Genomic DNA, 25,796 nt, shown 5'->3' with positions numbered 1-25,796 from the left:
CCTTAATATGGGAATCTTTGTTTTTTTTGCTTTTTTGCTTTTTGCCTTGCAATTTAAAGACTTTAATTATTGGTTTAATTTGCCATTTATAGGTGATCTCACCTGACCATATCTCTGTTTTACTCCTTCTGGTTATGTCATGTCCTGATTTTTTATTTCCATTCTGCTCTCTGGCACATTTGTGCTCTTATTTAATCCTTTACAAATATAAAACAATAACATTGCTGTTACAGTCACCATCAATGACCCACAGTGTGATGCTGGGCAAGATATTTCTTTTCCTCCAATTGTATAAAATACCTCTAAAAACTTGGCACTATAGCTGTAACCAGTGATGGACTGGCATCCTATTTAGGGTAGGAGTCTGCATTGTGCTCAGTGTTGCTGAGGAAGTTCCCTTCTCTCTGTGACTCTATAATGGTCTTTACAGTAGGAAGGTGTGATGTAAAATATTTATTTTTGAGTGGCAGACAAAATAGTCTGACGCAACCTGTTTATATTCACACTGGTCAAAAAGGTGGTGTCCATGCATAGCACATGAGGATGGCATTAAACTTGAAAAGTAAAACAAAACAAAACAATCATATTGCAATGACTTATAAGATGTGTCTCTTCAGCCTTTTGTAAAACACAATGTCAGAGACATTATTCTTCATAATTAGCCCTACCTCACTACATCAAATTAGGGTGAGCTCTGGAGGGAAGTCCTTTGTGATGTATTTTTTTTAAATTCAGTTTTTCTTTTGCAGGCTCATTGTTGTTTTAGATAGATAGATAGATAGATAGATAGATAGATAGATAGATAGATAGATAGATAGATAGATAGATAGATAGATAGATAGATAGATAGATAGATAGATAGATAGATAGATAGATAGATAGATAGATAGATAGATAGATAGATAGTGAAAACGAACACACAACAACGTGAAAGGGTTGGGCCTGGTGACCCCATACAATTGAAAGTTTGCACAAAAAGCATGGAACAAGCTGTAGAAATGTCTTTTCAGATGCTACTTCAAAACAGAACAAACTCTACGATAGCCGAACTACCGGTCATATTACTTAAAGGCAGGAACAGGGAGGGTCCAGGAGGTCAGAAAACAGAAGTGACATTAGAGGTGGAATGGCTGTCAGGGTAGGAAGAGAGTAGGCATTAGCAAACAGCGCCAACTCCTGGTTCGGTGGGTAATTACCACCACCTGAGCCCTTAAGCTGTATCCCAACCACATGCATGTGATGATAGATAGATAGATAGATAGATAGATAGATAGATAGATAGATAGATAGATAGATAGATAGATAGATAGATAGATAGATAGATAGATAGATAGATAGATAGATAGATAGATAGATACTTTATTAATCCCCAAGGGTAAATTCACATACTCCAGCAGCAGCATACTGATAAAAACAATATTAATTAAAGAATGATAAAAATGCAGTGCAAGTTAAAAAATGCAAGGTGGAGAGTGTGAGTGTTACCGACCTCAGACCTAGGGGAACCTGGGCCAGGTACAAGCCACTGTTGCTACAGGGTGTAGCCACAGCGATATGGTGTAAAGCATAAAAGAAACAGACAGCAGTCCCGAGTCTCAGACCATACTTCTCTGTTCTCTTCTACATTTATTCTCCGTTTCCAAGAAATATATATATGCTTCAATTTCTGCATAGGTGAACATGGTAATCAGTGAAAACAATGGTGCAAGTCCATTTATTCTGTATAACAAATAGTGTAAACACATTTACTTTGAGTACTTGATTAGAAACCAATGTCCCCAAACTCGTTAATTTTCCAAGGAAGCAGACAGTTCTGTATCCCCACATGGTGTGTAGATAAGATACTAAATCAAAGCAGTCTGACTATTCAAAGCAGGTGACTCTTTAGTAAGACAGGTAAATATTTGTGTCCTGTAGATAGCCATCAGCAATAACCTGTAGCAGAATTTTCCAGAAATTCTGCCTTTTCCTTAAAACACTGGTTTATAGCCCATTACACTAAGCAACACACCAAAATGTCATTTTCTTTAGAATACTGAATTCTAGCCCATTAGGTATAACAGGTATAACATTCAATAGTCTTGTGATAGAATGTTAGGGACAAATTTAGCTTTTCACAGACGCTCGATAAATAAATTGATAAAACAAACCAGAATTACTGGAAATAAAGAACAACTTCTGACTTATCTAAAGATAAAAAGAGCACTCACAGTGAGGCACTATAAAGGTATATTGCTGGCCAAAAGTTAGAGTGTCATAGAGAGGATGTGTAGTATTGTACATAATGGGTTTTTGGGATTCATGTTAAGCATTCCCTGCTTGTGACTGTCTCCTCCAATTATATGTAGATCAATATACCTTCCATCTTCCAAGAGACATTAGAGGCTTTTAAACTGTCAGAGCGGTAATGTGCAGCTTTGATAAATGTCAGCTTATAATTTTGCCTGCAAAACGAATCGGCAGTTGGTCTGACAGAACTGAGAAATCGAATGAAAGGGACAAAAACAAACCCATATGTAGACTCATCAGGCTTTTAGTTCCTGTTAAAACAATTTCCACTTTCTTGCACATTTTTAGGAGTAACATCACCCCCACCCCCCACCCCCCCTTCCCAAGTCAGAACTGAAGGTGAGACACTGATTACATTCACATGTGTTCAGCGCATGCAGGCATGTAGATACCAGTCTGGGGAGAGAAGCCTGCACCAGCACCATAAATCATTCCAAAGCAGAAACCCCATCACTTGCTTTGCATCTTTCAGTCAGTTGTGGCACCTACACTTTAAAATTACTGCCTGTATCTGTTTGTTAGGCACTGGGGTCTTAATGTTTACATCTTAACAGAAGACCCGTTTCTTGCCTGCAACATTAAAATAGAAATTTAACCACTACATCTGTAGGGATGCTTGCTCAGTTTAATCCTGCATCCAAAGGTCCTTGCCAGGTCTACATAAGGCAACACAATGCTATTTAACACAGGGTCATTGACAACACACAGCTCACAAAGGCCTTTTAACATATCAGATAACATTACATCATAGTATTGAGTTGAAACTGAATGTGAGAGGCTGACAGACATTGAAAATGCATTCTAGAAAGGGGAAATTATGAAGTCAAATGAGCATTCATCAAGGGAAGAAATGCATAACACCAAGATAATGAAAAGTCCAGCTTCAGCATAGCCTCCAAACTCAATACAAGGGAAGATCTATGAATTGTGCGCATTCATTTCTCAAGAATTTATTAAACAGGATACCAGTGGCAAAGAACCAGCAACATTGGCTTTTAGCCTTTTTGGGGGCCCCATCACATACCAGTTATATCGCATTATGTTGTGGTTGAGCCAGGATTATTGTCCTTGAAGTATTCAACGTTTTTCTGTTATGTTTCTTGTTTCAATATTTCTGATTTTTTTTTTCTTTTAAAAAATGCGTTCTTTGTTTTCTTTAAGTATTTAATTTATAGATATAATGTTTCTATGTTTCAAATGAAGTTCTCCGATGTATGTTGTGTTTTATGGGTGGTACCCCAAGAGGTATCCTGACATAAATAGAACTTGATAGATAGAACTTTATTTGTCCCAAAGAGGAAATTTGGATTTTTACAGAAATTCTTTAAATACAAGGGACGTTCAAAAAGTTTCCGCACTTTTATATTTTCGTTGGAAACGGTGAAGGTTGGAGGAGCAGTAATTGGGCATTAAAAAGTTGGTATGACGCTGGGAAAATTGCATCACAAATGAAGGTGACTACAATATGTAGAAAAGTGATGTAATTTGCTTTTGAAATTCTTAATAAATGAGTTAAAAAAAAGTGTAGACACTTTTTGAACGTCCCTCACAAATAAATACATAAATAGATAACTAAATTTATATATATACACACACAGACTTTAGTTTGAACACACACCAGAATGACTAGAAAGGAAGAAAATTAAAAAGAAAGAAAGACTTCTGACTTGACATTCCCAGTCCCAGTGAGGCTTTATGCAGACGACATATTGCTGTTGGTATAAAGGAGCTCCAGTGGTGTTTCTTGACACACTTCTGCTGAATAATTTGTTGGCTAAAAGTCCTCAGTGTTAGTTGGTCAGAGAGAGGATGTGCAGCATTTTTCACAATGGCACTCAGTTTTGTTTTGTTTTAATTTTCTCCTTTGCTACAACCTCCAAGGGGTCCAGAGAGTGTCCCATAACTGAGCCTGCCATTTTAATTAATTGTTGATTTGGTAGGCGTCTCTTGAAGTGATGTTACCAGCGCATTAAAGTGTAAAAAATTGTACTGGTCATCACAGAGTTATAGAAGGGGTGCAGGATGTTACTACCCACTCTGTCCTTTCTGAGACCAGTCCAGCCTGTCAATTATATGGACCCCCAAGTACCTGTTGCAATGCACCACCTTTGCGTCCTCTTCTTGAATAGTAACTGGGGATAGAGACTCTTTAGTGCAGACGTTAGTTGCAGACATTGTTTTCTTCATGAAGGAACTGAATCCTATAATCTGTCTCACCCCCCTTATCGATGCACCTCATAAGTGCAGAGTCATCTGAGAATTTCTGTAAGTGACATGACCTGGTATTATAGTTCTAGTTAGAGGTGTACAGAGTGAAGAGAAAAGACTGTTCCTTATGGTGTTTCAGTACTACCCACATTCACATTTGAAATGCAGTCCTTGAGCCTCACAAACCGTGGTCTGCCTGCCAGACAGTCCATTATGCGGGCCATTATAGGCTCACTCACCTGTATATCTCTGAGTTTACCCCTTAACAGGGATGGCTGGATGGTACTGAAAGTACTGGAGAAATCAGAAAGACATAATCCTCACAGTGCTGCCAGCTTTGTCCAGGTGAGAATAAGCCTTGTGGAGCAAATAGATAATCACATCTTCCAAATCACGGACCCCGTGATCATCAGAGGTGACTGTGTGCAGAGGGTACAGACCTATAAATACCTGGGAGTGCAGCTGGATGATAAATTGGACTGGACTGCCAATACTGATGCTCTGTGCAAGAGAGGACAGAACCGACTATACTTCCATAGAAGGCTGGCGTCCTTCAACATCTGCAATAAGATGCTGCAGATGTTCTATCAGACGGTTGTGGCGAGCGCCCACTTCTACACGGTGGTGTGCTGGGGAGGCAGCATAAAGAAGAGGGACGCCTCATTTCTGGACAAACTGGTGAGGAAGGCAGGCTCTGTTGTAGGCACGGAGCTGGACAGTTTGACATCTGTGGCGGAGCAACGGGAGCTGAGCAGGCTCCTGTCAATAATGGAGAATCCACTGCATCCACTGAACAGTATCATCTCCAGACAGAGGAGCAGCGTCAGCAACAGACTGCTGTCACCGTCCTGCTCCACTGACAGACTGAGGAGATCGTTCCTCCTCCACACTATGCGACTCTTCAATTCCACCCGGGGGGGTAAGTGTTAACACTACACAAGATTATTGAATGTTATACCTGCCTCGCACTCTCCACCTTGCATTTTTTAACTTGCACTGCATTTTTATCACTCTTTAATTAATATTGTTTTTATCAGTATGCTGCTGCTGGAGTAAATGAATTTACCCTTGGGGATTAATAAAGTATCTATCTATCTATCTATCTATCTATCTATCTATCTATCTATCTATCTATCTATCTATCTATCTATCTATCTATCTATCTATCTATCTATCTATCTATCTATCTATCCAATCCGATTTTTGTCTGATAGGAAAACTGCAGTGGGTCCAGGTGGTCTTCCAGATGAGGACTCAAAAATTCCAGGACCAGCCTCTCAGATCTGACTTAAATGACACTGTTCAGTAGTTATTAAGTGAAGACATCACCACTTCTGAGCTCTTTGTCTCTGTCTATTTAGGCTCAAGTGGAGGAAGCTCAGGTCAGTGATGCATTATAGTTATGAAGGAGTTTAGCGAAGTCGATCAGCGAGATTCGCCACAGCATTTGTCACAGTAAATATGCTCTATACCAGTGACCTTATTTGTCAAATATTTTCCTGGAAATTTGCCATGCAGCAGGCTTATTAGGATTTTTTTTCCCAGTACTCCAAACTGCTTTGCAAGGCCAATGTGACACCACACAGCTGTAGCAGCCATGCGCAGAACTTTCATACATGTAGTGTAAGGTCATTGACGATCTGCTTTGTGCATGTATGATGTCATGACACAATCAGAACTGCAGCCAAATTTCCACCCCACATATGTTAAAAAAAAAAAAACTTGCACTATTTACATTAGCTGAACATAATGTGCATATTATGAGTACTGGAGTACAGATATATAACAGCGATCTCTGGCTGTGCATGTGTGAAAGTTATATATGCATAATTAGCCATGTGCCGCAACTACGAGTTTAAACAAGCCTTCCCCTTCCCCTTCCTCCAGTCAAAAAACACAGGAGACCCTGTGAAGTAATAATAATGAAAGATTTATTACTATTTTTCTTCTTCATTAATGAAAATAGTGCAAAGCCTCTGTACAGATACATGGGAAACAAAGCAGATGTTCCAACTATGCCCAGAGCCACAGCTTCAAACAATGGAACAAGCCAGTCCCATACCACTAGTTCATGGCACAGTCAAAGTGTACTCCAAGATCGAAACTCCAGAAGCGCAATGTTTTATTTTTGTTTACTTATTGTTAGCTTGTTGTATTTTGTTTGTGGTTATCATTCCGTCTGATACTTTTGATATTTGAGACATGGAGATGCAGTGGTTAGCATCTCTGCATCACAGCTCAGGTCACATCTTTGGCTACAATAATCAGTCCAGCGAAGTTGGTAAACTCTTCCCTAGCCCTCAGGGGTACTTAAAATGCCATTGCATCCTTATAATCCACTGTGAAAAGATCAGACTCGACACACTTAATAAGGTTTGGGGCAGCCACCTGTATATTATCCCTGGTTGCAATGGGTTGAATTTTTAGACAAGTGTCTTGGTTGGAGTTCAGACATGAACTGCTGAAGGTCTGGCAAAATGGCAGTTTGAAGCACTCAAAGCAGACGTGACGTAGGGAAACCGGAAGTGACCTTCTTCTGATGTTAGTTTAGGTGCCAGAACCAGAAGTGATGTCTTCAATGTTGAGTCAGTCAGGTTTTCCTGCGGCTGGTGTACAGAGATAACAGGAGAAGGTTTAGTACACCCCACCACCCCCTGGCCTGGCGCTGAACTACCTTCTCTTGGTCCATACAACTTGCTCCTACTCGCACGTGCGTGACAGCACTCAAAACTAATTCAGTTCCTTGTTCCCCATTGACTTCATAGCATTTCACAGAGATCAGTGAAATGTCTGAACATTTCCGTGATTTTGCCAATCTCACTGTGAAGAAAACTCATTAGTCTTTTGTAATTATTGTTTTATGTTCTCTATTTCTGGTTTTTCGATTATTTTTCCCCTCTGTTTCCTGGATTATTTTTTCAGATTATATATTTGGACTTTCCTATTTAGGCAATTGATTTTGCTATCCTGTTAGCTGTTTGAGTATTTTTGCTCATTGCATTCTTTTGTGAATAAATGTTTTAATTTATTATAGGGTGGGCAGGTCTATGCATGCCAAAGTGTTTTTTTATGGTTTTGTTTCCATTATGAGGCAGCTTACTTTTTTGGGGATATTTCAAGTATATACTTAAGAACTAACTTCATCTAAACTCAGGTTTGTGTAGGCTGAAAGAAGCCATTATAGTTGGGGTGAAGCTCTTTTGGGTGAGGTCTGTTCTAGGCAGACAAAGGAGACCTGATCAGGCTTGTGAAGCCAAGTGAAGACCTCACACCCTTTCTTGTAATGGGCCTTAATCCAAATATTGAGAAATTGCATATCCATCCAAAGCATTTCAGTCTGGTGTGGTTATGGATCTCCTATAGTTACTTGACTTAGTTTAGGAAGCGGTCCAGCTCGGAGGATACATTTTAATACCAGAGAGGCAAAGGTTTGACTCTACCGTCTTCAGTCATACTTTTATATACAGGACACCAAGGGATAAATTGAGTTCATATAACTAACAGATAATTTTAGCCTGAAAACAAATGAAGATATACAGTAACTGATTTAACTTTTCACTTCAGCTGAAATGTGATCACTAAAGTTAACGCTGCAGTCAAATACAATGACTTAGTGTTGTGAACATCCAGAGATGTTTAGTGTCATGATCTGACTTGTACTTTAATGTTTTTGCAGTCGTTCCTTGGTCTTTAAAATAAACGAGGCCATTAACACAATGGGTTAATTTATTTTTTGTTTACATGCATTCTTAAAAACATTTAAGTAAATATGTTGTGTGTTCTGCTTGGTCTCAATGCCAAACAGTTGCTAGGCAAGATCAACAGGTAGTGTGCCATGCATAACATCACCTGATCAAGGGAATAAAAGTCACTGTTGTGTACTTCGTGGTTTTCCCAAGGTTTGGAAACAACAATCAAAAGACTCGCATTCTCATTAGTGCTGAAATCTGATTTTTAGAAACATATTTTTGTATTAATTGGCAATGAAATTTGCCTTACATTTTGCCTCTGGTTATGAGAAACTATTTTGGTTTGAGACATTCTTTGATTTACAATTTTGGTTTCACACACTGGGCTTTGTTTGTTGGAGTACTGCCTCCCTGGTATCAACCTTCTCCTGTCAATAAAACTCTGATTCTTCCCCTGGTTCCATTTTTATTTAAATACTGCAGGCATACAGTGGAGTCAAAACATTCTGAAGGGATTTTTGTAGAGTAAATGGATTAACCATTAGATAGAAGGCATCTTTAGGGATTGGCAACCTAGTAGTTGCTAGGAAACAGGCAAGCCTTCATTAGCCAGAAGGACAGCACACTGGTTGACCACAAAAGAAAATGTGATAAAGAAATGTTTTTGATACAGTCTACAAAGTACTGTACTGGATGGAGATGAAAGGTAATTTCTAGGTAAGGGTTTTGCAAAATCATAGTCTAGAGCTGAGAAAAATCAGAATTGATAACCAAATGAACAGACAGCTAAACAGAAACACAGGAAAGGAAAAGGTCTCAAGGATCCCTAATCTTAAAGAAATGCAAAGCAAATGTACAACTATTGTATTTCGTTTTTAAGTTCATCCAGAAGCTTGGATACTTCACATACTGCACTGACAACTTAAATATATACTGTAAAGCATGATGATGTTACGGCGGCACAGTGGCGCAGTGGGTAGCGCTGCTGCCTCGCAGTTGGGAGACCTGGGGACCTCAGTTCGCTTCCCGGGTCCTCCCTGCGTGGAGTTTGCATGTTCTCCCCGTGTCTGCATAGGTTTCCTCCCACAGTCCAAAGACATGCAGGTTAGGTGGATTGGCGATTCTAAATTGGCCCTAGTGTGTGCTTGGTGTGTGGGTATGTTTGTGTGTGTCCTGCGGTGGGTTAGCACCCTGCCCGGGATTGGTTCCTGCCTTGTGCCCTGTGTTGGCTGGGATTGGCTCCAGCAGACCCCCGTGAGCCTGTGTTCGGATTCAGCGGGTTGGAAAATGGATGGATGGATGGTTGATGATGATGTTACACATTGCGATTAATACGCTATCAGAAGTGGCAAGGCTACCAGTAAACAATATGGCTACTAAACTCTAAACTGATGAGAAATCCTGAAATTGTGAAATGGAAATAATACCAAAAATAAACAAAAAATATTCAGATAATAATGAACAAAAAATTCCAAAACATAAGAATTAATAAATTATAGTACCAAAGGCAAAAATCAGGATAAATGTAAAAAAAACAGGCTAGAACATCTTGCCATTATCCTGTGTTGATTACTCCTAAATAATGTTCAAATTCACTTTTTTTAGAAGATATCCAAAAACAAATAACATAGCGCCACCATCTTATACAATCCCCAGCTACTGACAACATGTGTTGCAATGATGGCCAATCGCTTGGCTAGCAAGGAGCACCATTACTGTGTGCAGTTCAGTCATGGTCATTGGAGATTGTAACAAAAAAGTAAGGAATGCAGCTGAAAATCTTCCAAGATGGTGGTGCAGGACATCACAACCACAATGGGAGAAGCAAATTCAAAAAATCCAAAAATGACATAATTTTCTTAGCAATTGGTGGCTGTCCAGAAACAGGAATCACGATTTTGAATTGAAGACAGGACTCTTGACCAATGAATGAAGAGAAAGTGTGATCCCAAGTGATTTTTCCGGAGTTATTTATTTAACAATATTTTAGCAAAAAATGCATGCATTTTGCACATTGTGAGCAAACGATTGGATGACTTGACATGGATTATCTGGCCCAATATTTTTCATGGATGTCTTTTTAAGTTTTTTGTTCTTGTCGGTTTTTGGTCACCATAGGTATCCATTCTAACTGAAAATGTTGTTATCACCATTCTCCATAAAAATATGAGATTAAAAGATTTTCTCTGCCATCCCTACAAACCACATGGGGTAAGTCACATATAATAAAATATCATTTTAGATTGGAGTAGTCCTTTGTGTTATTTCCTCACAGGCATAAGGTAACCCATAATAGATTTAGAATTTATTTTCATTTGATTCCGTCTTTACACTGCCAGGATTTCTTAATCGTAAAGCTCACCAGAATTATTAATAAACAGAAACAAAATAAATGAAGAAAATTTTCAAACAAGAATAAAAGATGATTTGAAAAATGCAATATGTTTTTTTTATTTAATTTTGCAGTGATATGTTTGTAACATGTTGTGAGCAAGTACAAAGGAAAAATAAACATAAATGAAAACCAAGCCAGATGTTCCATTGAGCCCAGCTAAACATGTGTTTGTCTGTAATGAATTTGCTTGTCTCACCTCAAAAGCATCAAGAAACTTGACCTCTGGCTCCTTCTGCTGATGCTCTGTTTTCTATTCATTTGAAACTGCAGCCCAAATTTACTTCCAGCCACTTTAATGTTTAGAAGATGGACACCTCAGCACAGCTCTAGTGGTTCCTCGTTTCTCTGCTGCACTGTCTGTGTAAAGGGCAAGCACTGCTCTCGTGCCCTCTGTTGTCTACCCCATCTAAATTCTCAGGGGAAACAAAAATGATGCCTTAACCATCACTCTTGACCATGTAGCCTGACACATGCAGAGCAGGCCCTTCCAGGGTAACCCAAGTCTGTTTATCCATTCAGGCTTCTTTAATGGTGTTCCTTTTCTTAAAACCTGGAATCGACAAACTGTTGTCCCTTCTTATACTTTGTTTTGTGTCCATTCTATTTCTTGATATGCCATTACCATCTGCTCAAATGGTCACAAAACAGGGCCAGCCCATTTTAATCATCATTAAGTTTATGCGTTGAAATAAAAATTATTTTAAAAATCCACACAAGACTTGTACTTCCCAGGTTACTAGGCCACTTATTCAGTTCTCCATGTAGAACAAAAAACAGCTACCTGCTCAAAGATTGACTTAGACTCGCACGATATGGCTTCCAGATCAGCTCCTTTGCACTAGGCTGTACATTCTGTGTCTGAACACTGCACAAATGGCACCAAATCAAATAAAGAGGCATCAAAGGTTTTGGCGGGGCATCATTTATTAAAACAATATAGACCCTGAGTAACTAAACAAACACTTGGACTCAATGCAACTGTTTCATTCTTGTTAACCATGTTTAGTCTTAGAGTCAAAGTGGACTTTGAAATCCCAGGATGCTCTGTACTCAGTTCCTCAGAGGCTCTCTTTACTTAACATTCATGTTTCTTTATTTTCTTCAGGTGCAGGATCATAGGTTTAGTTTTGTTTTCCTGGGTGCCGACTTGTCACAAATAAAGCATGGGCTTCAACAGAGGTAATAATCCAACAATAAGAACAACACTAGCAATAATGATAATGATAATAATAATAATAGTTCTCTAACTGGTGTAGCATAGGACACATGGACACAGTAAATTGCAAATTTATTTCAGTAAAATAAATGAAATGTAAATGTTTATGGGGCTACTTTGGTAAGATGATACTTAGATTGTACCATCTTTGTAAGCTAACTGTTAGACTGGTGGTTTAAGTAAAGAGGTACAGAATACGTTCACATTTAATGTGGTAATCTAAATATGTGATACTTTTATTTAGAGAAATATAAAATGCTAAAATAAATAAATATATTAATTAATTAATCATGCTAATATAGCCTAATTCTGAAACAGCACCCATCAAGTGCATTTTAGTTATTATAACTAGTCAAATGCCCCTCTTGACATTCTCAAGGCATAAATTCACTGTTTTGTTTCCAGACACTCCATATGTTGTTCTCCTCAGTCCTGCCTCCTCTCTTGTGTCTCCATGTCTACATTGTCTGCATCTTAACATTAGCAAAACCAAGTCACTGGTTATTGACTTTCACCGCACCAAAGAGCCTCTATGTCTATGTCAAGGAGTGGATCCAGAGGTGGTCCACTCCTACAAATACTTGGGGGCCACAGGTTAATGACAGGTTGGACTGGTCTTGGTACACAAAGGAATTAAATAAGAAAGGGCAGAGGAGGCTCTTTTTACTTAGGAGACAGAGTTCCTCAATCATGGGAATTTACATCCTTCACATTTTCTATAACTCTGCGATGGCCAGTATGATTGTCTATGGTGTGGTGTGCTGGGCTGGTAACATCACCTCAAGAGAGGTCTACTGAATCAACAATCAACAAGATACGTAATTAAAATGGCAGACTCAGTTATATGGCACACTCTGGACCACCTGGAGGTTGTAGCAAAGAAGAGAATTAAAAGTAAACCGAGTTCTATTATAAACATCTTGCATGTCTCCTCTCTAACATACCAAAACTGAGGACATTCAGCCAAAGAATTATTCAGCAGAAGTGTGTCAGGAAACACAACTGGGGCACCTTCATGCCAACAGCAATACATCTGCCTATTGCCTCACTGGGACTGTGACAACCATGTCATACGTTTTCTTTCTTTTTATTCATTCTGGTGTGTGTTCCGTCCATAGTTTGTATGTGTGTGTGTGTGTATATATATATATATATATATATATATATATATATATATATATATATATATATATATATATATATATATATACTAGTCATTTAGCCCGTTACAATAACGGGCACTAGAACAGTAGTGCATAAACATTAGTAGGAACAGTCTATATTAAATGGCAAGGGACTTTGACCTCATTCTTTTTGTTGGTTGTATTTTTCTTTCTTTCAGCCTTTCTTTTGTTGATGTTTACTTGCTGAGCTGACTGTTCTTCGTGGGCTGCCGCCGTGTATTGTGTGTCTTTAATTTTCTGTGACAGTAATACTGTCTTGTACGGCTCTATTCAATAAGGGCGCGTAGATAATTTAGTTCAAATGGCTCTGGAATATGTGAAGAGCAACAGGTGCAGATCTTTATTTACGTGCGCCTTTATTCGCTGCGGCCAATTGAGGTCGTCCTTTAGAGGCTCATCCTTTTTGTGATACCGTCTTGTAAGTCCGCTGGCTTAACGTCCGTAATATACGTCCGTATGTCCGTAATATACCTTTAATTTTCTCTGGCGGTAATACAGGCGTGCGCGTCGGTAATATGCCTTTAATCTCCTCTGACAGTAATACTGGCTTGTATGTGGCTGTAATATGTGTCACTGTATTGTGTACCTTTAATTTCCTCTCACAGTAATACTGGTTTGTATTTCCGTAAAACGCCTCTAACTTTCTCTGACAGTAATATCGCGCATAGCACCGTGCCCCGCGCATGCGCACTTCACCAGAAGACACCCACACACGGACACCTGGACGTACATAGGGATTTTATATATATAGATATATAGAGAGCATAGTTTACTGTCAAATAATTCAAAGAGTACGCAACACGTGTTTTGCCCTTATTTGGGCTCATCAGGCATACACACTCACTGCACCCCTCTTGGGGATCGAACCTCCCAAATAAGGGCAAAACACGTGTCACATACTCTTTGCATTATTTGACAGTAAACTATGCAACATTCCATAATATGCTTCTCACAACTGAGAGGGCACTGTGGCGGATGTTTGCCGACTTGCAGACCAACCACAAGTGTTACTTGGTAGGTAACCACCCATACAATCAGATTGTGATTCAGACTATGAATGCTATGAATATATATATATATATATATATATATATATATATATATATATATATATATATATATATATATATGGGAGGTAGTCTAAGGGCTTAGCTGAGGGTAAGCAACACAGACTGTGGTTGATGAACAGCACTAATGCCTTTTCTCCCTTTTCCACAGACCTCCAGAAGGGAAGACCACTTTAAAAAACCACCCACTTCTGGCTTCAGACCATGCCCCTCTACTGACCTCACTTCGCTTCCTATCCCGCCTCTTCCTGCCAAGAAAGTATAAGAATGAACTAATCACTCCTCAGATTAGTCTGATATGACTCTTTTATGATTACTTGTGTCCATATTGTGTTGGTAGCAACCATATACCCAGACTCTGGAATGACCTACCAAAATTAATCAGGTCAGCTGGCTCTACGAATTCTTTTAAAAAACAACTCAAAACTCATCTGTTCAGGAAGGCTTTTAGCTCTACTTGACTTTATTACCCTTCTCTCAGTTTACCTCTCTGTCAAGATGCTCATGTAACCTGTATGTGTGTGCTATGCCATCAATTATGTTGTCTGTTTTTTTTCCAGAATTCACTGTCTTAATCTTTTTTATTTATTATCTGATTTGTACAATGCTTTATACTGTATACACTGCCGTTCTTTATTATATTCTGTAAGTGCCTTGAGCATGGGAAAGGCACTATATAAATAAAATGTATTATTATTATTATTATATATGGGGTGGATTCCCCAAATCTTCTTCTCTTGTTTACTATATATATATATATATATATATATATATATATATATATATATATATATATATATATATGTAAATATATATATTCAATACACAAATAAATAAATGATTTATGTATTTATCTACCTATTTATGTATTTATTCATTTATTTAAAGAGCTTCTGTAAAAAGTCAAATTTCCCTTGTGTAACAAATAAAGTTCTATCTATCTATCTATGTATGTACAGGTCTTGCAGTGAGGAGTTTCTTCCAAAAATGCCCACTAGAAGGAGAAATTTCTTCAAAAATCCTGGCTAGATACAAAAAGGGTTACACAGAATCTTTATTAAATAAAAAGGTTTATTTCCACACACTGCCTGGAGGCAGAAAAGAAAGCTCTGTGGAGCACAAAAGACAAAATAAAATTCCTGTAACACAAAGGCAATCCAAAGCTAACAAGTCCCAAAATGTATTCCAATAGCAACTTCAAAACACAGAGCAGAACATTTAAAATATCCAGAATTTTACAAAGAGCACAAAGCACAGAGAAAGACACACAAACTCATCAACTCCAGAGCTCATTCACAATAAATTGCCAGGAACTGTGGGAGACCATTTGGATTTATAGACAGAGGGCAGTTCCTGGTGGTGATTGGCAAGTGGCTGCAACTCTTGGGGGACCACCCACAACATACATGGAACATCGCCAAGGCTTTGAAACATAAACACAATAGATAGCAAATGAACGTGAATAAAATTAATACATACAAAAGAATATAAAATGAACAAAGGTGATATAAAGCATGAATTTGAACACCAGCCGGGGTGGAGCCATGGCTGAGATGTAACACACTTAAAGCAAAATGTGCAGCAAGGTGCCATTACAGCGTCACGTAGGGCAGCAAAAATGCTCTGCTGATCACTACACCCATTAGCACCAGTAGCTCATTACTAGCAGAACAAATGATTGGGGATGATGTCCTGGTGGACCACACAAGTTCTTGATGATGTTAATAATGTTAGGCTGTTTAAGCTTCCATGCTCATAATAAATTCCTGAAAAAATATTGTTAAAGGTGGTGACATAAGAAGATGTCAGGGTGACCAACTTCCATATCTATAAGACCCCTCTAGATAGATAAATCCCCAGCTGTTATCGGTCCATATACACAAATGTCAAAGGTGGAGAATATAGTTGAAACTGGAAACATGTTGTCCATAAACACCAGCTTGAACTTGTCTAAGTTGAGGTTCAGATGAATGCAAAGAAGCCCACAGTATCCTCTCAGTTGCAAACTAAAGACAATGGATGCAAGCTTTAAATACAAAGATGCATTCAGTGCAAAATACATTAGAGTCCCTCTTTGAAATGTAGAAGATGCCAGACATGTGGCAAAAACTGTCCAAAGATGACCAAAATTAGTAATAAGCAACAAATAACAAATTACAAAGCAAAATGAACAATTTCTCAGATGACAGTGATGGGTTTCATAAAAGAGAACGACTAACAGATAATGTGTATTTTTAGTCAATGCCAGTGACCGCCTGCTTGGCTTTTATATTTGACAGAAAACACCCGCTCAAACTGTATAACAAATTATTGGGATGTTAGAAAATCTTTTCCTGGTGAAATTGGAAAACAAAATGGAAGATTTACATCATGCCTGTCTCGACTGCCGTGTGGTTTTGGTGCTGGGTCAAATCAGATAGGTTGGCATCCGGCTTCCGATTCTGGAGTGTAACTTACCCAGGGAGATGTTTATGGTCGTGCTGACAGACCAGCGCACGGTTGAAGGGTGTCTTTAAAAACAAAATTTTAAGAGAAAATAACCGTGTGCTGCAGTGAGTTAGGGTTTTGGCTCAGAAACAACTCTTTATTACAACATCTGTGCGGACCTAGGGAGCCAGCAAGACCCTCAGCTCCTGAATAAGAGCACTGCGCTTTGATGGGTATGCGGAGAATCATTCAGGAATGCTGGGCTGCTGTCCAAAGGTCAGCATTTTCATGACCTGAGTGGAGACAGACGCATGATATGGGGGGGGGGGGGGGGGGAGTCGGGAAGGGCAGAGAAGAAACGGCAAGAGTCCCGCTGTGAAAGCTCTGCAAAAATAACAAGCCAGAAAGGGGCTAAGGTAAGGAAGCTGTCACCTAGAAGTGGACTTTTGTTCCACAGAATACAATGCTCTACACAGTGTGAGTCACTTCTACTAATATCACTGCGTAATCATGTGACAAGAGAACCACAACTATGACAAATGTTCTTTGTATGTGCGGTTAATTGGAATGTGCTGGAGCTGATTGCTTTTATGATCAGTGGTTGTGATCCTGGACCTTCCAAGGTTGATGGGGTGGCTACGAGGGCCTTCAGCCTCTTGTGGTCCAATCGGGTTGGGCGGGCGAATGATTGGATTTGATTACAGGGGGTTGGTATCTTTCTGAATGAATAAGCAGGGAGAGATTTGTGTCTCACTGAGCCACTTTGTATATTAAGTTCTACTCGTGGCATTTAAGCTCCAATTTCCTCTCACAGGGTGTGACAAAGGTGACAACACTACTACTAGTAATGTGACTGATCATTCAACTGGCAAAGTGTTGCCACTGGAGAAGTGTCCATTAGGCAGTGACCAGGTCCCACTCCAAAGTTTGCAAAGGTGACCAGATGTTTGCTGAGAGTATTACCTTGGAATAGAAGGGTAGTTTAGATAATTATAGATAATGGCCATTGCTCCTGGTCTCTTGATGACATCTGGAAGCCCCAGACCTTTTTTTTTTATAGTGGAGGGCAGCCATCATAAGGCATAAGGATGCTTTAGACTTGGGGAAAGAGTTGGGGGTAACACACTCCTGTAATCTAATCACATTTCCCAGTGATGGTGTAATGTAATGGATTACAGATTAAATTCCTGTAATCCCATTACAGTTAGTGATTCTACTAGAGTTTGGTGGCTTGAGTTAGACATATCCTGCTAAGCAAAGTAACATGTAAATATTGTAAATCAGGGTTTTTTAAAGTAAGAATCGTGGTCCATTGTGGGTTGCTGCTATTGGGTCACTCTGGTATTTAACTGTAATGGGTCACAGATGGTTTGCCAAGTGGGTAGCAGTGGGTTTGCCATTGTTTGATTAAGCAGTCAACGTTGCTCCACCAATCCTCTTCAATCTCAAATACCCACACTGTCAAGCCACGACAATTCTTCAAGTGGGACCACCCCCAGATGTGACGATAAGTGATAATTCTCCAAAGGAGGATTGCCAAGGCATTCAAGAAGGAATGGGTCTCGAAGACAATAAAAATGGCAAGACTGGATCACAACAAAAAAATGTTTAAGAAATCCTGCTGCAAATGCCATGGAGGACAGACATTGTAGCTCACATACCATTCAAGAAGGTGAGTGTGGCTAACATTCCCTCACTGTCCGATCGGTGCAGGAGATGTGTGTTATTTTATGGCAATACGTGATAGTTGAGGTTGGCTTTGTTTTATTCTGAAATAAACATTTTGACTTTTAACGTGAAAGATGACAACTTCTTAGTTTTACAATTCATTCATCCATCCATCCACCTTCCTAACTCGCTTAGCGAGGGCAGGGTCATGTGACATTTGGAGAATATCTCGGCAAACTATCAAGCGTGCAGTTGGAACAATTCCTGGACAGTACAGCAGTCCATCGCAGGGCAAACACACATACACACACACACATGCACCCACACGCACGCACGCACACACACACACTAGGGCCAAGTTAGTGTCACCAACTCACCTAACCTGCATGTGTCTGGACAGTGGGAGAAAACTGGAGCACCTGGAGGAACCCCACACAGGCATGGGGAGAACATTCAAACTCCACACTGGCAGGATGCGGTACGTGAACCATGGTATCCTTACTGCAAAGCAGAAGCGCTGTTATTGCACCACCATGCCTAATCCAATTGTATGGAAGTTCGTTTTACTGCAGTAGCTCTGAAAAATTGGCGGCAGGTTGGTTCTAGCAATAGTTATTCACTTCTCTTTAATCAGGTTGAAGTTTATCAAGTGCAGGTTTTAAATTAAAGGAGAGAAGTTAATTCTAGTTTAAGAGAGACAGAAAGAAGTGAACACCAGTGTGTATCCAGGGGAGAGGGAGGTTGGGGGCATGCACTGATACTGTGCATCGCCACACTCACCACATGACAAACCACCTCAGGATTCCAATTTAGGACCCAAGTTCAGCCATGCAACAGGTGACACCTCAACGCCACACTCGTTCAAATGGATTAGAACAGTGTGAGTTTTTTTTACAGTGGCTGGAGTGCCAATCCTGTCTCAAACCGCCAAGATTTCGCTGCAAGGGAGGACCTGCGTAGTGGTTACATACACACATACACAGGACAGAGGAATTGCAGGCTAAGGGCCTTGCTCAAGGGCCCAATAGAGTGGAATCACTTCTGGCATTTATGGGATTTGAACCGGCATCCTTCTGAATGCCAGTGCAGATCCTTAGCCTCAGAGCCACCACTCCGCTTAGGAAGCCTTACAATAAAACTTAACTGCATATCGAGTACATCTGTCTTGCTTAAAATTGTCCAAAATGTTTCCAGGGCAAGATCCAACCTGTGAACGCTGCAATCAAACTCCAGCCTCATTGGGCCACATGTTATGGGTGTTCACCAAATTAACATCATTCTGGACCAAAATCTTTAAATGCCTTTCAGACAGCCTTGGTGTCCCAATCCCTCCTAACCCATTAACAGCTGTGTTTGGTGTACTTCCAGATGGGCTTAAAGTGAAGAAGGACAAACAGAGTGTAATTACCTTATTTCACTATTGACATGTAGACTTATCTTGCTCAACTAGAAGAATCTTAATTCACCTCTTTTAAGTCAGTGGGTAACTGATGTTATATACTACTTGAAATTGAAAAAAATCAAATTCACACTTAGAGGATCTATGCAGAACTTTTTCAAAACCTGGCAGGATCTGATAAATAACATTTTAGAATAAGCATTTAAATTGAGGAAGCAGGTCCACTCTCCACTCTTTTACTCCACTTACCTTTATTCATTTATTAATGTATCTATTTACTTATTTTTACTAGCTGAAACTTTTAGTTTGCTGGCCTAGCTCTCTTTCTCAGGGGTGGGGGTTGATTTGTCCATTCATCCATCCATTATGCAACGCGCTATATCCTAACTACAGGGTCACGGGGGTCTGCCGGAGCCAATCCCAGCCAACACAGGGTGCAAGGCAGGAAACAAACCCCGGGCAGGGCACCAGCCCACTGCAGGGGTTGATTTGTTTTGAACTTATATTTGTAAAACAAATTATTTGTGGGCGGCATGGTGGTGCAGTGGTAGAGCTGCTGCCTTGCAGTAAGGAGACCTGGTTTCGCTTCCCGGGTCCTCCCTGCGTGGAGTTTGCATGTTCTCCCCGTGTTTGTGTGGGTTTCCTCCGGGTGCTCCGGTTTCCTCCCACAGTCCAAAGACATGCAGGTTAGGTGCATTGGCAATCCTAAATTGTCCCTACTGTGTGCTTGGTGTGTGTGCCCTGCGATGGGCTGGTGCCCTGCCTGGGATTTGTTCATGCCCTGTGCTGGCTGGGATTGGATAGCAGGTTGGAAAATGACTGACTGAATTATTTGTTTGGAATGTTTTTTGATTTTAATAAAATCAATAAAATCGAAAAAAAAACTACATTCATATTTTTTGTTCATTCTGATGTAAAGCCCCTTGAACACTTTTTTATCCAATCAAATTGAATCCAGACGTGTATTTTGATTTTTTTTTAATCATGTTTTTTTAATATCACATGAAAATTAAGAAAAGGTCTGTGTACAGATTAGTTATCTTGACTTTAATCATTCGTGAAAGTAAAGCCAATGTCACATTACATGTCTTCTATTTGTTGCTGACAGCTGTTGCTGGTCTCATCACCGGACCATGACAATTTACAGGACTGATGATCACTGAACATGTCAAGTTTAGCGACTGCATGATGGAGCCGGTAGTGTACAAAGGGTTAATAAGTACGATGAGTTCAGCCACCATCTCAGCCTATTTTTTCTTTCTTCCATTCTGTCGTGGTACATAAAACACAAGACATCAGACAGATGAGCTTCTCTTCTGTTTGTGAGGTCCAAAACACTGCATTCCCTCTTCACCACTCCATTGTATACACTGTACCTCCAGATCAGCATTCATTCGTCGTCATCTTTAATGCACACAAAGCCCACCCCACGACTAAAGATAAAGTCAAGTCTGTTTGATTTTTATCTGAGAAAGTCACAGATTAGTTGAAACGAGTCGTGGGGCATGTCAAACTAAGTGTGCGGTGTCACAGGAACACGCCACAAACTGACACTAACACACTAAGATTATGCAAATGGAGGCTATGACCGAAAATCTCAGGAAAAGTCATCAGATGTGACATGGCCTTTGGACATTCCATCAAAGATGTAAACTGCTTTTGTGTTGACCATCACAGTCTGTTACACAATAAACATGGCAGGATCCAAACAAGAAGTACTTACGTCTGCTGGTTGGTACACAACTAATAATTGTAGTGTTTACCAATATCAGATTTGCAATTTTTGAGCTGGTTAAGTCAGTTTTAATTATTGTGTTCATAAGAATTACATATAAATATTTGGAAATCACAAGAAAACTCCCACAAATGATATACTGTTCGACTGGTCTTGATGTCTAGTTATGCACAACATTGAGCTTTTTGGAGTTCCCCCTATTTTTGGTGCTCCAGACCCAAAGAACCCACATTTGTAGGCCATTTTTGGACCATGTTTAGTGCAGGGAATTACATCCAGCAAAAATGATCAGAAGGACCTGAAATTGTGCATGTCACATCAATGACCCCCTACCAGGATATGAGGGGTCAAAGTTACTACTCTTCACAAAACTTTGAAAAAAATGGGGAACAATAATATACCTGTAGACATGTGGAATGTCGTTTTATGCTATTTTGTGATTGCTGATCAAGAATATGATTATATTTTTCATTTTTAATTCTTTACTGGTAGTCCTAGCCCTCTAACAGCCACTCCCAGAAGGTTAAAAATGACTTTTTTTCAAACATAACTGTGAGGGTTATCATTTTAAACTATTTCAAGGTCAGTGATTACAAATATGTGTTATATTTGATTTTGGATCCTTTACTAGGGCTCTATTCCTTCAGACAACTAGAAGCCCAAAACCCCAGACACAAATGTCAACACACAGTTCTGGTTCATATAAAGGGTCATTGTTTTCTCATACTGCCTTTGTTAGACTTCTTTGAAAACAGCACAGCACAATCTTATCCTTCCTTCTTTTCTTCATTCCCCTTTCTCCTCCACTTCTCTCCAGGAAGTGTCATCTATCTGCACTCCTAACTCTGACTCCCTGAATGAGGCGGAGGAGCTCCTTTCAAGCTGTACCCTGGAGTACCTCTGGTTTTAATGATACAAAGTCAGTCTATTAAATAGCGAGACTGTGTTTCTATCTCTTAAACAAAGCAGTGAAAACTAATTATGAGCACTTACCATGCAGGTTTAAATCTCTCTAAACCTACACAACAAATGACAACACTCTCTATTGTTTAGTTGAATGTCAGTCACTGTTTAATGCAGTTGTGTTTCCCCTTGTGTGCCGGAATCGTGCTACATTTAAAAGTTGAGCAACATGTCAGTTTTAGTAACATTTTTAAAATAAAATTGAACAAAATACCAACGGAATCTTTTCAAATGCTTATTGAGGCTTATGGGGAAGTCTGTGTGTCTCGTGTGTGTGTTTTTTTTGTAAATTGAAATTGGTGCTTATTGTTATATAAATAAAAGTGAGTTACAGTGAACCCTCGTTTATCACGGTTAATCCATTCCAGACTCTACCGCGATAAATGAATTTTCGCGAAGTAGGATTCTTTATTTATAAATCAAATATTTTCGCAGTTAGAGCATAGAAAACCTGTTTACGACCTTTGTGGCAGGTGGCCGGGTGTGGTCATCAGCCGCCTGCCTATTTAAGGGGCCACCTCCCTTCAATCAAGGCTGGAGTCGGGTGAGGAGTTGGACGAGGTCGGAGAGGAGGCGGCGAGGAGAGGCCTGAAGTGTGTGAGAAAAGAAAGAGAGAGAGTGAGAGAGAGACGGCTGGGGAAGAAGCCGGGACGAAGAGAGGTGGCTAAGTGAAGCCTGGACTTTGGGAGACTGAGGGTTTGGTGGCGGTGCACTTAGAGACTGTAAATAATATAGTGTAAATAAACGTGTGGTGATGGCTGTAAATGTGTCTGCCTGTCTGTGTCCGGGCCGTACTATTTCACACCTTCTAAATATGTTTTTTAACATTATTAGAGCCCTCTAGACATGAAATAACACCCTTTAGTCACCATTACACTCGTATTACCCAATATATTACACAAAATAAGAGAAAATAAGACATATTAGACGTTACAAATATCATATTATTATTATTGTACTGTACATTTAATTACACACACACACAATTCTTACACACAACCACTAACCTATGAAGGCACGAGCTCAGTAGGAGAGTCTTCAGGTGGTGCAGTATCTTCAGCAGGTGCGTCGTTGTCTTATTCCGCTGAAGGAGTACTAGGAGTAGGCAGTGGGTGTCTGGGTGCGTGGCTGAAGAACATCTTGATAGGCAGTTGCTGGCGCTGTCTTTTCATATGCGTGAGGAGGCTTTTTTAGGGTATTGCCATCTTTGATCATATCCAAGAGTTTCACCTTCTCCTGGATGGCAAGCATCTTCATCCGGTGCTTAGTTTCATTGTCAGAAGGCTTAGAAACAGCAACACATTTAGGAGCCATCATGGGGCTTAGATAAAAGTTCTTAGAAAACGCATGCGTAGTGATGTAAGCGTGTATGAGAAAAAATTGCAATAGAGTGAAGCCGCGAAAGTCGAAGTGTGATAAAGCGAGGGATCACTGTATTGTGTCAGTCTCGTTATTTAATAGACAGACCTCCTATGTCCTCCAGAAGTACCTCAAGATCAGCCAGACCCTTGTGGAGACAGGGGAGTCTAAACCCAGCTGCTCCCTCTAAAGCAGGGGGTGGGGGTCCAACTCTGGTCCTGGTGGGCCACAGTGGTTGCAGGTTTAGCTGTTTCTTTTTCCTTAATGAGCAACCAAACAATAATTAGATAAAAAACAAGCCGCCACAAGACCAGCTAACCTGAAAATAAATAAAGGTGAAGCTCTCGGTCATGTTGGTCTGCTCAGGTCACCAAAACATCTTGACGGTGAAAATCAACAGTCTGCTGTGGCAGAATAAGAGCAACAACAATTCATGATATTCAATAACGTCTTTAATTCTTCTTTTTCTTTTGGCTGCTCCCATTAGGGGTTGCCACAGCGGATCATCTTTTTCCATCTCTTCTTGTCTTCTGCATCTTGCTCTGTTACACCCACCACACCTGCATGTCCTCTCTCACCACATCCATAAACCTTCAATAACGGCATTAATTAACAGCTAGAATTGGCTTCTCATTAAGAAACTGGCTGGAGTGAAATTGGCTGGAGTTTGACGTTCCAATTTAGCTGGCCATCTGTTGTCTCGTTTCACATCTTATTTCTGTTTGGCTGCCATTTAATGAAGAAACAAATCAATTCAGAGGACTGAATCCTTAAACACAGGGCTATTAAAATGAAGGGAAAGGAGTTAATTAACAGTGAAAACTGCTCACTGATTAGGAAAAGGGTTCAGAATGAAAACCTGCAGCAACTGTGGCCCACCAGGACCGGAGATGGACACCTCTGCTCTAGAAGTAGTCAAGGACTCCAACATAGATGCCCACCAGAACTCCAACTGCCAAGTGGCCCTGCGAGTGTCTAAATGTGAGCCATACCAAAGGGATGCTGCCACTCAGGGGGGACCACATAAACGACGAGTAATATGATTACCAGGAAGCTATTTGTAAAGTATTCCTGTTACAATCTGAGAGCAGTCATTTGTGATTTGTAATGGATTACTTTCTTTGAATAACTACCCCAGATCTGCTTGAGAGCTACCAGAGAAACATGCCATGTGAGCTCTGAGCTGTATGTCTCAGCCTGATATGCACTGTGACTACAGAACCTCGTCTAAATGGAGGGTTTAATAGCTGTGGTCAACACACACTGCTGGGTCTACCGTCAGGGAGACATGCAAAAGGCTTTGAAAAAGGCCCATGAAGAAACGAGGTGAGCATGAAAGCGTTTGTTGATCTTTTGGCTGCCTCTTCCACTGCTCATCAGTATCATATAAAATATTCTGCTATTTCAAGGAGGAAATAGTGCCAGGGGAGTTTACATATGCATGGATGAGTGTAGCCTTTGCATTCTTCAAACAATTATATTTTAAAGCATACCATTGTACTGTATATGGTACAGTTTTTGACTAATATTCAAAGCTTGTTGGAGAAGTTGGAGAAACAATAAATGGGAACACTTTACTGTTCAAACAAGCATTATTATTTTGTTGCACTTTTCATGTTTCCCATTAAAAAAAAAACTAATGGAAAACCTGTTTAATTCTGTGCTGTAAAGCAATTTTTTTAAGTCTAAACAGAAAGAGCAGCACTATTTATTTTGAACTGAACATATGTGAAAATGAGCCAGGACCTGGTGATCTTTCTGCACATCATGCAGAGAACTTGCTTTGAGAAAAGGATACTTCAGTTTACTGGCCAAGAAAAACAATCCACTAGAAATGGATAGCTGGCAAGAGAAGGTGCACACTTGTGCCTCTTTTATTATATTATATTAAGTATTATATTATACTAGCTGTGTAAGCCCGTGCTGTAAAAAGCCCGGGATCCTAGAAACTATTGAAATCATCAGAAAAAGAACTGAAATGTAGAGATGTCAGGTAATTGAAAGGAACTACTCCGGGCATCTCTCTCCTAGGAGCATTCATTTTGTCGACGTGCTCACATCACTTGTGTATTAGTGGCGGGAGGAAAAGTAAAAGGGATACTGTTTTGCCGGTTAGCGGTTTTTCTTCAGAGGTTTCATTTTGCTGACATGCTGGGCTTGCTTGTGTTATTAGTGGCTAAGCGAGTTTTCTGTTTCC

The sequence above is a fragment of the Erpetoichthys calabaricus genome, chromosome 3 (assembly GCF_900747795.2).
Source record: "Erpetoichthys calabaricus chromosome 3, fErpCal1.3, whole genome shotgun sequence".
Taxonomy (NCBI): Eukaryota; Metazoa; Chordata; class Cladistia; order Polypteriformes; family Polypteridae; genus Erpetoichthys; species Erpetoichthys calabaricus.
Note: the sequence above shows the minus strand (reverse complement) of the source record.